General features: G+C 36.8%; 1 protein-coding gene across 1 annotated transcript in view; it reads right to left on the minus strand.

The window, feature by feature from the left end:
• Window positions 1-12,953, minus strand: part of TENM3 (teneurin transmembrane protein 3) — a 312,368-nt gene that overhangs the window by 100,859 nt on the left and 198,556 nt on the right. The gene's annotated exons all lie outside the window — the stretch shown is intronic.

Genomic DNA, 12,953 nt, shown 5'->3' on the forward strand with positions numbered 1-12,953 from the left:
GCAAAGAAGATTATAATTTAAACTAAGCAAATTGCAATTATTGCTCAATCTTGTTGAAGGATTATCTTCTAGTTCATCTCCCTGTTGGCAATACATTTTAAAATGAAATATTTGAACATTGAAGTGGTTTTAAAAATCATCTTCCATATATTTTTCTTGCAGACATAATTAGAATCTAAATCTATTTTATTCTGAAGGACCTGAAGTGGACCAGAAGATGTGCAAATGAACTGTCAGTGATTTGCATTCTTTTGGTTTTTTCTCAGATAATAGGATACCTTGAATGTTGCTGCAGATCAAATAGTGAATTAAAAATAGTTAATTAAAATCTTAAATAAAGTGAATTAAAATTTACAAAGACAAGTTCTTTATTTATTACTCTTTTTCTCAAATCGATAAAATCCCTGTAATTTCTAAATTTAAAATAACTTTAAAGTACATGCTTTTGAGCACCTTCAAAAGATTAGTCACCAGCAGCATCACATGAAAGTTGCTGAACATATACACTGAATGTAAAACATTTTAGTAGAGTGCTATGTGAAAAACCCAGTAATACCTATCAAGACCAATACAGTAACTGAAAAACTAGTTTTCCCTTTTATCCTGAACAGTTGAATAGGTCCATTGATTTTACTGTTTCATCTGCAAAAAAAAAATCCAACCTGTCTAGTCTATTCCTCATTTTCTCCTGGAATCTTTTAACAATGAATTTGAAAAACATTTTAAAAATTGCCTAGAAAAAATACCAGCAACAAAGGTATATCAGCTATCGACTGGGGAGAAATTTACTCTCTTTGACTGCTAATCAAAGATGATTACATTGGAACTTTAAAAGTATTGTTGCATTTAAACTGTTAAGAAAGATGTGTGGTAGTCTTGGCGTAAATAGTTTTACTATATTTACCCCAAGATGGAACATTTATTCCTCTGAAAACTTGTATGGCTAAATGTCTCATTTCAGTTGTCAAGCCAGGGACTTTTATGTAACAATGGTCTGATTCTGTCAACTGCATTATACAAGGCACATTCAAAGCTTAAGGGAGAATCCAGATTTCTTAAAACAGAAACAAAGATAATCTTTCAGCAGCCTCTTACTTAAATAAGATATATCTATTATGTCCTGTTTCAGATGTGCCCATTTATTCTGACAAACAGCAAACCTACTCCATTTTGTAGTAGTTTTCACTATACCTAAATAGTCTTTAGTATTATCTGGGCTTTCTCCTCAAAATATTTTTTTTTCTTCCAGGTAATGCTGTTCAGTCTAAAAAGATGGTAAAAAATCATTACAAGTACAGAAATGATGGGAAGTGCATACTGGATTGTGGACTCTTTGTTCATACAAGGGCAGGAAAATCATCCTGTAAATTTTGGGTTTCTATCCAATAGTCATGATCAATTATTTTAAATATGGTGAGGGAGAAGAAAATTTCCCTGATTTACACATGTCAAGGCCAGATTAAGACTACAGGCTAATAACTTATCTGTATTCCTTCAGGGATTTCTTTATATTATTGCTTCTCATTTTGTAACTATTTTTCTTCCTTAAACTTGTTTTTTAGAAAAAAGCTGAAGCTCATGGTTTTTTTACCTATTTTAATTTCTTTTCACAATTCCACCAGAGGTCTTGCTTTGCCCTTTAGATCACACCCCCACAGTGTCAAGAAGAGCAATGACAATGTAATATCTATAATTAATTGGAAACACCTTTCTTAGGTAAGAGCATTGATGAAGTGATCCAACCATTCCTACAGTTCAAAAGCCTTATTTATTACAGAGAAACCAACCACCCCAAACCCAAACCCAACAAAACTACCACAAACCTCTTGAGGGATATAATTAAGTGGCACTATATGATCCTGCATAGTCTATTTGCATGTTGATGGCACAAAGAAATGCAGTCTGATGAATAGATTCATAAACCAAAGGAAAAAGAAACAGGGGCAAATTAATGCAATGTTCAAAGGACACACTGAGCTGGGAGTTTATACTATATGGTGAAACACTTGTGTTGCATATTTCCATCTCATGACTGGCTAAAAAAGATCAAAGCTTTTTTTATTCCATATTAAGAATGACAGAATATTACAGCAAACATGCAATAAGGATAAATGTAATAAGCTTTAATAAAAGATGATAATAAGGCTTGATAAGAACTTTTGGAATGTCACCAAATCTGAAATGTAAGATGAAAGCATCTGCATGTAGAGATTGTAGTATGTTATTTGGAACCCCATGGAGCTAAACTGTGATTAGAACTCCATATTTTTCCATAAATTAGCTTTTGTTTTGAATTTCCTGCTGAGATCATATGCAAGTTGATTGAACGTGCAAGTCAATATATAGGTTTTCTAATCCTTTGCTGTTTTTCAGGCTTCATGATATCACAATTACAGCAGTGCACTTGTAGATCAAAGGTACATGATTGAGGCCAAAAGAAAATAACCTATAACCTCTTTACAAAACTTCTTCACGGTGATTTAGACCTCTCCATGGTAATTATCACTCACCTACCTGAACAGTGCAATTATGTAGATGCATAAGCCAACCACTACATGCAGATCAACTTGCAAGCTCACAGAATTTCCTCCTCTATCCATATTAAAAAACAGAATGGACATGCTGAGTTCCCCTTCAAGGGGGCCAACTCTACCTTACTCCAACACCTCCAGTGTAAACTTGTAAACCATTAGCTATCTGCATAAACAAATAATCTTATGCAAACCTTTGGTTCAAAACCCCAGGGCTTACAACAGCTCAGTGATTGCAGTCATCCTCTTATTGAAACATCACCACCACTCTAGGGATTGGCTATTAAATAGGGAATCCTTTATTATACTGTCATTAATATATTTTATGTGCATTGGAATAACACACCATGTTCCTCCACTAAGCTGAAATGTGTTTTTTATGAAACTATTCCTGTAAGCAAAGTTATATTGTAGGTACAGGAAAAATACTATCAACAGAAAAAAACAATTTACCATACATGATTGATGAAAGGAAACTGTGACATAAAGACAAACTTACTGTTAGTTGTTTGTGAAGCTAGTGAATTGCTTGCAAGTCAGTTTGTAAACCACTTTGTAGTTTGTATCAATTATCTAAGCCTTGGAAAAAACAAGTTAGGATTACAGCATCACATTGATTTTTTTTTCCCCTTTAAAGGTAAATTAGCCACAACACTGCACAGTAAAATCTTACAGGTGATATTAAGAATAGCCAGTCTTAGCTCTAAAGTAATGGTCATTTATAAAATTGATAGAGAAAACCAACTACTTCTTTTAATGTGTGACACTAGATCAGTAAAAAGGATGTGTTTTAAAATTATCCTCTAATTTTGCCTACAGCTGAAGTGAAATAACAGGAAGGATTCTTTCTCTCCTTTTCAAATGTGGATACCTCAATTTCGTTACATCTACTTGAGAATACTAACAGGAGGCAGTAAAGAAGTTGCTGGAGAAATAATTAAAAACCTGGGAAATCATTTGAAAACATAAGTAACTTTTACTCAGCAGCAAAATTGCCTGAATAAAAAGGGCTGCGAGACTTGGCTTTTCAAAGATGAAAGAGAAGGTAAAACAACAGATAAGCCTGGACATTCCACAAAAAAGATAAGTTTAAAGATAATTTTATTGTACCCAGTTACTGTGTTACACCTCAGGAAATCAGTGGTTAGCAGTAGGCTAACTCTATGCAGCTGGATATTGTTTTAGTTTTCAACAAGTATTATTGAAAAAAACCCACTATTTTTCCTGTACATAATAAGGGTAACTTAAAAGTATTTTTAAATTAAAAAACCTACAAGAAACATTCCTACTTCTATACTTGGAGGTTTCTGGAACTAAGAAATTTTCCAAATAACTGATATTCATTTATATACCTAACCCCCCACCTTACTGCTTCTGTAGAACAAGTAAAAGACACACATTTGTGTTATCCTATTTTATCAAATATTGCCAAAACCACTCTGGTTTTGTTTTATTTGTTTTATTATTGAGGAAAAATAAGCTTCTGAAATGCAAATGTCCATGTCATCTAAAAAGTTGTAGCACATTTCTTTTTACTGGATTATAAAACTACAAATGCTGCTAAAGGTGACAATTCCTAAGGGAGAGTGGGCTTGGGGTATTTTTTTGTGAATGAAATTGTCTGAAATAGCATCAATTTCCTGTCTACTTCAGAGGACATCTAACTTTCATCCATAATTAATCCCTGCAGTGGGCTAATTACACTCATATAAAACTCATGTGTTCTTGTGATCTCAGCCATAAATGTAATATCAAATGGTATTGCTTGAAGCAAGGTTGGACACATGGACTCAACCTTTTCCTTCTACAGTGCTTGTGTATGGAGAGGTTTAACATGTCATCGGACATGACTTTTTTTAAAGCATTCAAAGAGAGAACAAGCAGTTCTTTTCAAAGAAAAAAACCAAGAAAATACTGCAGTTTACAGAAAAGATGCAATATACACAAAATGACCAGCTTTAACACATGTACTGTAATTCAAATATCACAGCAGATAGCACATGTCTAAGAGCTAGCTTCTTTGTTCACAGGCATGAGTTATAAATTAGTTGAAACTACCAGCAAAGAAGAGAAGATTAATCCTATGCCCACAACAAGTCAAGTAATCACCCAAGCAAATATCTGCTTTGCAAAATCTCTTAAACATAAGCATTAATTTGAAGTATTACACACATTTGCCGACTACTAAAATGAACTACATGTTTACCTGGACTGATAAAATACAAAGAATACCTCTTAAACTACTCTAAGCTTGCTCTTTATCAAAAGCCAGTGCATTTTAACTGAATATCATATTAGTCTAAAAAACTGCTAATATTTGGGAATCTGTCAGAAGACTATAGGAGAAGTGCAGGGGGACACACATCTCTACAAAACTTGCTTGCAAGAGACTTCAGTTTTCCTGAAAGCAGCATCCAGATTTTGAGAAAACATCATATGGCTTTACAATATGATGTGTGGGACTTACAGGCAATGACATGTCATCATCATGTATTCTTGCAGATTATTACTACACCTCTTATATTGCTGGAATTACTGAGTTTCAATTTTCTCCACTGGGCAAAAGTGCAAGGGTGACAGGACTATTGCCAAAAAGCTTGTGATAAATCTTAATTAGAATACAAGCCTTTGGAGCAGAGGAGTGCCTTGACAGATTAAGTTTTTTAATCCCTTGAAATCTTGTCAAGTCTCTTTTAACCTCCTGATTGTCAATTACATGTTCCTACATTCTTTCGTGTGAGGATTATCTTTCTCAATGAACGTTTCATTCTCAGTGCCACGAAAATAATAGCAAGTGACATCCACAACACCAACCAAGAATTCCCTGCACTCCTGAAACAGTAATATTATGCTTTGCACTTAATGTGGAACACAGCAATGAGATCTTTGCTTAAAAAACATCAGCCAAAGGCATTATCTACAACAGTATTCTTGCAAGAGACAAGAAAGTATATTTCATGTTTATCCTTCACGACAGATGTTTGCCATGTTTAGATTTTGTACTATTTCAAAAAAGATGTTAAAAACACTTTCAGCCCAATAAGGCGGTAAAGAACAACAACTTCATTTTTGGACTAGTCATTCTATCTCTGCCTCCCAGTCTTGAAAGAAAGAATGTGGTGAACATAAGAAATTCCATTATTATTTACAAAATATTTCCACTCTAAGGAAGCCAAAGGAGCTCATCACCAATGCTGTAAACATTATAATGAAGCTCATACAGATATTTAAAATTCATAGCTTTGGGATACCAAGAAAAATAATTTGATGACATGTTAGAGCTGAAAACCTCTGTAATGCACAAAGTTAAGGAAGTACTAGCTGTAATATTAAGCCTCATTCTAAAGCAAAAAGCCAGTGTGGAAAGTCACATTTGTATCTGAATACTGCCCTTTACCAAGCACATGTCAGGACTGAGTGAAAAGAGTTGCCTGAACCAGTATTAATTATTAGTTATGAGTAAGACAAGGGCTACATTTATCAATTATCTGGCTTTTGTAATTTTATCTTTAAAGATTTTTAAGTACTGAAATAGAAGCTGGAGGTTGGTATTTCAGACATCAGGGACTATTCTAAGGTCCATTCACCTTTAGTAATTTCAGGAGGTGGTTCTCTAGCTGCTAAACTATTGCGCTGGGTAACTGACCTCACACTGAAGGCCCAGTTGAAGCAGGAGAGAGCAACATGTGGCACTGATGTCTAAAACAACAGGCATGCAGATTTTGTCAGGCACAGAGCAGAGGCACATGTGCTGGGAAGGCAGAGCACTCCACAAGGCCCTGCCATCAGAGGCAGCCAGCTCCTGGCTGCCCCTGACACTCACAGCTGAGACAGATCTGGAAACATCCATTCTGGACAGAAGAGAGACATCGCTATGTACCTAATCCAAAGATTCTTAATTTGACAGGCCGCCACTTCCAAATCCCACCAAGCTTTAATTTTGAACAAAAGATGACCAATGAACATTGCTGCTGCCTCCAAATGCACCAAATGCACATGAAACCTTTCCTAAAAGCCCCATGGATTGTTAAAATTAGTAGTCAGTCTACACTTTGAAACAAGTGATGTACTTTCTACAGTGCTGGAGACACTGGCTGTCTTCACAAATCCAGATCAAGTGAGCACAGAGTGAGCAAGAGCATGAGAACATCAATGTGGTTCTGCCAAGCGGTGCAATCAGACAATGCTAAAGAGCTGTGCTTGGATAGCTGGCAAGCTTTCTCAGAAAGGTTACATAAGAGAAGTTTCCCTGCTGTAATTTTTGCATGGTAATTTGAATAGATTGTGATAGGTAGATTTGGTCAACAGTAAAATCTCAGAGCACTTCCTTCAAATGATTACAGCAGATCAAAAGGAAAATACATTTTTTTATTTTTAAGAATCAGATATATAAATATATTTGTTTACCTCATGGCTTTATTTTGTTGGAAAAACAAACTGGCTGAGAGCATAAACCTAGCTAACTGTAAAAATCTGCCACATATCTGTAGACAGGGAACATATTTTCAACCCACACACCTCAGTGATGCTCCAGACATAGCTAAGGTCCCAGCAAAACTGAGTGATGCAGACAGAAATGGGAAGAGAAGGAAGTAAGCCAAAAGTTGTTGATGAAACTCTCGGTGTCAATAGCATTACAATACTCAAAATTAAATTTATGTCAAAAAGAAAAACAGTTTCTATAAAGGCATAATGAGACGTAATTAATGACAATTAAACAATATTCTCCCTCATGCCTGTTCATTACAATACCTATGCTGGGTATTGCAATAAAAATTCCATTTAAATGGCATTATTAATTAAGTTGTTTTCCTTATTCCTGGCAGTAACTGAGCCTTACAAACAGCAGAAAAATGTTAACTTGGCATTGCAATCAAAAAGAAATATTATATTGTACTTTATTGATAAAGTAAAATAGATTCTTAGGTATATTTAGTCATTGCTTTAGTCACAAAATTCAGTTTTGTGATTGTCAAGGCTACAAATCAATTAGTTATGGAGAGTGGTTCTGCCCTACTATGACTTCTGCCGCTGAATCCAACAGAAAGGGCAGCTGGTCCCCCACAATCTGGGAAGATCTGTGAGTGCCAGCAGCTGTCATACTAAATCCTGACTAATAATGGGGAACCACTGACAACAAACTCAGAAATAGCACTGAGGACAGAGGATGTTAGCCCTAGTCTACAGAAACAGACAATTAAATGATTTTTAACAATTACTTAAAACTCACCTCAGATAGTCACACACTATCTTTTTTACACTTTGCATCCTTCTAATGCGTCGGTCTCCTCTAATAAGGAAACTTGATTGCAATTTTTCCTGGACACTTCCTTCTCTTTCTACCTAAAAACCTCTTGAGCTGCTCTGTTCTTATTCTCATGAAGTTTTTGAGATGACTCTGAAGACAGCTGTCCATTATTTGAAATATACTGGCACATAATGTTCAGCTTATTTTTAATATTTGGGATGATGATAAAACAGTAACATTTTTAGATAGACAAAAAGCACGAGTGCTTATTATAATAATTGCAAACCAAGCACAATGTAGCTATTTTTATACAGTGCAGAAAATACTAATTATCTGTAATTATCAAACATGGCTTTCTAGTCTGGTATTTTTTCCATTCACATTTCATTTGAAGCTTTCATCATGATCTTATGGTTATCTGTGTTGTAGCAGAACCCAGGTTTTTCTACTGTTTCCCATAGAATGAAGTACCAAGTAAAATACATGTTTTCCCATAAGATATTTCATCTGTTAAGTCTAAATATTGGCTTTCTTTTCTGTCCAAACTGAATTTGCTTAAGTAGGAAAAAAATACTGATAGATAAAGAAAGTGGTCAAGTGATGAAGGCAATAGTGACAAAAATAATTATTTGGCCTTTTAAGTGAAATGAAGTTACTTTTTGTTTGTTTTTGGTTTTCTTTTCTTCCAACAGAAGAGACACCCTTCTGTAATCACCAACATGTAAATACTTGCTTTATCACAATGAATAGCTGACTGGTGTATATTCTTGTTCTGACCACTGATAGCTGATATAAGGCTAACAAAATGATCAACCCCAAGTTACACAAAGAGTGAAGTGCTCAATGACTTCAAAGTATGACAGGCTGCCGTGAAGCAGTCAGGACAGGAAAGGCCTGACTAAGTAGCTCACATCCTACTGTGCATTCAAATGATATTCTATGTTCATGGAAACTTACTTAGCAGACATAAGACAAAACTCATGACAGATGCCTGCAATTTTTCAGTGTACAGCTCTTCATGCTTAGTTGACTGAATCTGGCATTGTGCAGTTCCAGCACTGACTGAGGAACTGAATTGCTCCCCTCTTCATTTCCATGTACAGTGAAAATGGCAGTAATTTCTTATATTGATTTACAAAATGTCAAGACAGTGCCATTGGTAACGAAGAATCAATTGCTAGAGTGACTCTTGGGGAAGAAAGAGGGGTTCTGCGGTTCCCAAATTCTCATTAATTTCATCCATTAATTGCTGAATCCACACTCCAGCAGAAATAATTAGTACAGTACAAATAGTTTGTTAATACAGCTGGTCAGAGTCTGTGACATGCAACAACATATTGGAAACAACTTCTGACTGGTTAGTTCCCTATAATTACACAGTGGATTTTTCTGTTAGGAAAAATCACATCCAAGAACAACTAAGCTCCTTCACTTAGTAAAACCTAAGCGGAGAGGGAAAATCCCAAAACGTGGAATTGAAGGATGGTGGTTACATATGAAATTTTGACCTGGTGCTTATTTTTGACCTAGGAGGTGCTCTTCAGAACTTTCCTTTTATTCATTCATTCACTGCAAGTGATGGATGCTGAAAGAGGTCGTAAGCCATGGGGAGACAAAGGAAACAAAGTCCTGTGTTGTCTCCACATAGTAAAACTGAACTCTTTCTGGTTTCACATGGACACTCTGTACCAAGCTGGTTAAAGCTGTTAATGTCTATATAGAAAGAGGTCAAACAAATGCCATTTCATTCTTCTTACTCTTTAATGGCTTATATTTAATACTGCTCTTCCCAGTCAGTCCTCCAAACAGGGGAAGAAGAATCTAAAATCTTCATGTTGGAAAAAAAAGGTCGCTTTTTTCCTTGGTTGCAAATCTGATTACAGACAGAAGTTAAGCAAATGAGCAGCTTAAAGAAATTCTAGTGTAAACTTGATCCCAAAATAAGGCAGTTTAAACTCTTTACTCCCCATTTTGTAATCCATTATTTCTGGGAGCTTTTCCTTGAATTCCTGACTTTAAACTAGAGCTATTTCTAATTCCTGTCTTCTATATGTTAATACACTATCTTTTGGTTCAGCACTTGCGTGTTTTTGTTCCTTTATTTCTTTCTCAACCATTTAACAGTAGATAAAGCCTCAAAGCAAAGGACCCACATTTTCCACAACTCCCTCCTATTTTCTCTTAGCAGGTCTAATTGACAGGAATAGAAAGTTTAAGTATCTTGTACACTGCAGAATGGTTGAGAGAGACCACGTGGGCTAGAAATGCAAGAATTCATGGGAAGACTTTCCTTTAGACTGAAATAACATTTTCAATTCCTTGTGATCCCCAAGACTGCATTAAGTGGCTTTAGAGTGTAGTGTCTGCTCTGGTCTCTACCCACGCTGACACTCTCTGCTCTCACCTCATCTTTGCAGACTTTGTAAACGTAGGAGTCTTTCCTGTCAGAGTGATGGAAGAAGTGCAAGACATACCAGACTCTTGATGCAGCTCCTTCCTCTGGCTGGGCTAATTGACGGAGCAGTAATTGACTGAGCAGCTCTGCAAAGGCAGACATGAAGTCTAGCAAACTGTCTCTTCTGCCTTATGTTGCCTGAGCAGAGGCAGCAAGATCTCAAGTCACTTTCTCTACCCCATACTCACTGTAACTAAAATAAGCCTGGGCATGACACATTCATCTCTGCACTTCTGAGAAGGGCTGGGTTACACCACCACTCACGGCAAGAGTGGTCTATTAGTCCTTCTGTCTGCAGCTGCCACAGGCACACCACAGACATCAGCCACACCTTATCAACGTGTACCGGCATATTCTGCTGCAATCATGCTGCAAAACAGGTGATTTCCCAGCTCGACAGTGATACTTCATATTGAATTCATTCTTTCATGCAAATACTACAAGGTGGTAGCATTTTCAAACTTGTGGCAACATATCTCTGTGAAGTACAAGACATGTCTCAAACGGGCTATACAAATGTGACATGCCACTTCAGCTGCTGTAAACTTCAGCAGATGCCAGAACACTATATTGGAGGCAATCACAGGGTGCTAGGGGTCACACAACACTGCAATCTCTCTCTTCTCTTAATATTACAGCCAATTTCCTACTCAGTCATTTCCCTTTCACACCTATGTTATGAAACATGTCTCCTCTGAAGACATGTTTCATAGACTCCTAAAAGGAAGGAGGGTGGTGCAGCCTGAAGAAGAGAAGGCTCTGGGGAGACCTTACAGCAGCCTTCTATTACCCAAAGGGGACCTGAAAGGGACTTCTCACAAAGACAGGAGAAAGGGGAATGGCTTTCACTGAAATAGGACAGGTTTAGATTAGATATTAAGAATAAATTCTTTGCTGTGAGGTGGTCAGACAATGCAACAGGTTGCCCAGAGAAGCTGTGGATGCCCCATCCCTGGATGTATTCAAGGTCAGGCTGGATGGTGCTTTGAGCAACCTGATCTAGCACAACATGTCCCTGTCCATGGCAGGGGGTTTGAAACAAAATGAGCTTAAATATCTGTTCCAACCCAAACCATTCTATGAAACAGTCAACTAAGATGAAGGAGTGCTTCCATCTTATATTAATGATTTCTACTCATTTATACTTGGCTGGCCTATTAAACGGGGAATATTTCTGACATTACATCTGCAGAGACGGGAAAACCACATATATGAATGAGTGCAATCCATTCGTCATTTTATGGACACAAAGTTCTCCAGAGAGCATCTCTGAGTGCTGAATTTTACATTCAGATTGCTGAGTTAGCTGAAATATGTGTAATATCACCAGTAGGCATTGAGCTCCTTATTGACTGTGGGCAGAGGAAGGCTGTTGAGCATTATTTCAGCTAGGATGTGAGCTGGCGTGCGCCCACAAAATGAAATGTTGTACAGCTATCTTTTCTTTACAGGGTATGTGAATAAATGATGTGTGGAGCTTTCAGCCTTTGCTCACTGGAAAGCTCCGTCCTCTTTCCCGAACACAGGAATAGAGGTGCATTAGACATGCTTGTATTTCTTAGTGCGCCTGTGGGAGAAATAATCCCGTAGAGCTGTCTTCCCATGCCCCTCAGATTCATAAGTAATCTGGCTCTTTGGGGCTGGCAAAGTGTAGAGCTCAGCTCACAATCAGTCTCCAGTGTTTTACTATATGTATGGCTGTTTTTCCCGGCTCCTCACAGTGATACTTCATGCTGAATTCTTTCTTGCATATTTATGCATTTATTTAGCAGCAGATGTTTACTTCTGATGATTTATGAGGCAATATTACAGAGACTGAGCACAATTAATGTGTTTTATAAGTGGGATTATTTCAATCCTACTTAAAAAAAGATTCTGTGTCAAAACTTAACTCTAAACCACACCTTTAAACTTCTTGCACATTCACACAAAACAGCCACAAATCCAATGACTGAAGGAAGCTGAAGAGCAGTGGCAAGCCCTACATTTGCATGTACATCCTTTGCTCTTTGGGGCTGGCAGCTGAGGTGGAAAGGGTGCTCAGGGGCTCAGCTTTGCTGGGTCAGAGGGGAATTTCTCCAGCTACTCAGCAACCCAGTTTCTTGCATTGTTCACAGGAGATTCAACTCAGTAAGAACTACTTCAAAGGCTCTATGGAGCTTATGCTCTGTCTTGCATTGAAATGCAACAAGGTTGTTTGAACAACGACATGAAGATTTAAGGATCTTAAGGCCTTCTAGGCTCTATTATAAATTACCACTGATTTTAAAAAGAGGGAAGGAAAGAGAGATTGACTCTCTTCTTTCTGTTTTCTCTCCTCCACTCCTCAAGATGCTAAACTTGTGTCCAACAAGTAACAAAAACCAGATCAATATATTTCCGTAACTGTGATGACCTAAACTTCTAATTAACAAGTCAGTTAAAAGAAAGTCTTTGAAGACCATTTATGGTCTCAAGAGATTAAAAATCTGTAATCTGGACAACTATGCAAAGGAAGTTATGAGTGCAAAATGATCCTGTTCTGTTCCGTTATTAAAGTCAAGGACATTTTCTCATAGCCAACCATTGCTCCCACTAACTGAGTAAAACTCAAATTCCATACTATTTATAGTGAACATTTATGAAAATAATTAAGGAGATGAAGAAATGAAGGAAATCTTCTAAAATAAAATTTGGAAAACAGATTTTAACAAACAAATAGTGAAAAGTGACATTAATT

Source organism: Ammospiza nelsoni, chromosome 4 (assembly GCF_027579445.1).
Source record: "Ammospiza nelsoni isolate bAmmNel1 chromosome 4, bAmmNel1.pri, whole genome shotgun sequence".
Classification (NCBI taxonomy): Eukaryota; Metazoa; Chordata; class Aves; order Passeriformes; family Passerellidae; genus Ammospiza; species Ammospiza nelsoni.